The 2825-nt window shown below is 37.5% G+C and overlaps 1 pseudogene; it reads right to left on the reverse strand.

Moving 5' to 3' along the window:
* Positions 1–374: 374 nt before the first annotated feature.
* LOC130844686 (elongation factor 1-alpha 1-like) lies at positions 375–1483 on the reverse strand (annotated as a pseudogene).
* Between the last annotated feature and the right edge of the window lie 1342 nt (positions 1484–2825).

Below are 2825 nucleotides of genomic sequence, written 5' to 3' on the forward strand. Positions count from 1 at the left end.
GTATCTACATATCTTCATTTTCTTTTGATTTTGGGGGGATGATCTTAGAGGTATACTTTTGTATTTTGTTTTTGACACTGAATTTTTCTCATTAAAGTTTGTTTTAAAGGGTCTAAAAATTTAAGATTTTTGGTCAAATTGTTTCCATTAAAAAGTACTGCTTTTAAAAACTAACAACTTTAAATTGCCACAGAAAAAAGCCAAATAATCCACAAAACATCCTCTTTTCCCTCTGAAGGTTTTGTACTTCATTGTTATCAGTAACCAAATTTTACTATTAAATGGCCAGTTGAGAGAAACAATTCTGAGACCTTTTTCCACCAGTTTGATTAAGACTAGGATGGCAGATACCAGGGATAATATTCATTTGCCTACTAAGTTTTATGGGCAGAATTAGTGACCTTACCAGCTCCAGCAGCCTTCTTATCCACTGATTTGATGACACTCACAGCAATGGTCTATCTCGTCATGAACAGCCAAATGACCCAGAGGAAGATAGTTGGAGTTCAACACGTGAGCATCCAAGAAGCCCATCAACCATGTCAGCAACCAGATTTCAAGAATTCAAGGCCATCTTTTAGCTTCTTACCAGAGTGGTTATCAATCTTCTCCTTCAACTCAGCAAACCTGCAAGCAATGTGAGCTGCCTGACAATTCAGCACAGGTTCATAGCCAGCACTGATTTGGCCTGGGTGGTTTAGGGTAATTACCTGAGCACTGAAGCCAGCTGCTTCCAATAGTGGGTCATTTTTGCTATCACCAGCCACAATGCCACGATGAAAATCTTTGACAGGCACATTCTCAACATTGAAGCCTACATTGTCCCCAGGAAGAGCTTCACTCAAAGTTTCATGGTGTATTTCAATAGACTTTACTTCAGTTGTAATGTTGAGTGGAGCAACAGTGACCACTGTGCCAGGTTTAAGAACACCAGTCTCCACTTGACCCACAAGGACAGTACCAGTACCACCAATTTTGTAGACATCCTGGAAGAACAAACCCAAAGGACTGTCAATTAGAAGTACTGGTAGGCAGGACACAATCCTGAGATTTGAGCACCGTGGTTCCACTGGCATTACCATCTTTATGGGTGACTTTTCGATCCCTTGAACCAAGGCATATTCGTACTTGGCTCCAGCATGTTGTCTCCATTCCAACCAGAAACTGGCACAAATGCTACCGTGTCTGGGTTGTACCCAGTTTTCTTAATGTAGGTGTTGACTTCCTTAACGATTTCCTTATTATCTCTCTGGCTGAGGAGTAGCTCAGTGGAATCCATTTTATTAACACCAACAATTAGTTGTTTCACAACCAACATGTAAGCCAGAAGGGCATGTTTATGGGTTTGCCCATTCTTGGAGATACCTCCTTCCAATTCACCAACACTAGCAGCAACAATCTGTATAGGAGAGTCAGTATGAGACGTGCCTATAATCATGTTTTAGTTAAAGTCCCTGTGTCCTAGGGCATCAATGATAGTCATGTAATACCTACTAGTCTCATATTTTCACACGGAATTATCAATGGTAATACCAAGCTCACATTTAGCATTACCCAAGACCCAGGCATACTTGAAGGAGTCTCTCCCATCTCATCAGCCTCTTTCTCAAACTTTTGTTCTTTTGTCAATCCTATCACATTTGTAGATCACATGGCCAGTAGTGGTGGACTTGCTTGAATCTATGTGTCCAATGATATTGATGTTAATGAGTCCTTTCTTTCCCCATCTTGGCTTAGATTTAGTGGTGGTTTCTATGACACCTGTGTTTTGGAAGCAAGCATGTTGCAAAAAAGCTGCACTAAAATTAAATATGGAGGATTTCCCTCAATTAGGTTTTTAAAAAATGGCCAAATCCAGGATAAGGATTTAATCATACACTTAGTGTTTCAAATTTTATTTAGGGAATTTATAATTATTTGCTCTGTCATCAATTCTGTGATGAATATATTTGATGCATTTTTTGAATACTCTTTGACTGCATTTTTTTTATTATCTCCTTATTATAGTATCTATGTCAAGCTCACTAGAATTCACATTCTTGGAGGTGGGCTGGATTGCAAATTCAAAGATTACCATCTTCCTTTTGTTGACCCAGAAATAAGACCAGTGCTGTAAGACAAGAAAAAACAAAGAAATGAAAAAAAAAAAACATTTATTTTGGGGGTCTTAGGATTACAATTCAACAGACACTGATTTGGGTAGAAACCCAAATGTGCTTCAAGAATTAAAAGCCAAAGAGTTTTAAAAGGAAAAAGGAGGAAGCTTACATAAATTGTTTTGCAAGAATTATGATTGATGTTGGCAGACTGGTACCAGTTGGTACCATTCTTGTCTATATATGATTGGTTGCTAAGGCTGTTACTCTGAGAGAATTCAATGTGTAAGCATTCTTTCAAGATGTTGTGGCCCAGTCCACAGTTCATGTTCCATCTGGGTGGAGACGCGCATAAGCCCTACTTCCCCAGTGGCCTCCTGGCTCCATTTTACTGCTCTGTTGACATTACAGACTCCATTTTATTCATTTATTCATACTTTTTTTTTTTTAATCAAGGTAACTAAGCTGGTGCCTCTGAAGGAATAGAATCTGACTTAATACTCTTCCACCTCTAAGACTCCAGGATACTATGGTCATTGACTATTTTTAAAAGTTTTTAAAATGGATTATAACATTTTATACATATATGTGTACATATAGAATAAGGAATATATATAAAGTGTATATATACTTTAATGTTCATATTACATCTTACACTACACTCCTACAAAAATTAAAATATAGATTTCCCCTGAAATTTAATAAATTATTGATCTTGATATTTCAAAT

This window comes from Hippopotamus amphibius, chromosome 2, assembly GCF_030028045.1.
Source record: "Hippopotamus amphibius kiboko isolate mHipAmp2 chromosome 2, mHipAmp2.hap2, whole genome shotgun sequence".
NCBI lineage: Eukaryota > Metazoa > Chordata > Mammalia > Artiodactyla > Hippopotamidae > Hippopotamus > Hippopotamus amphibius.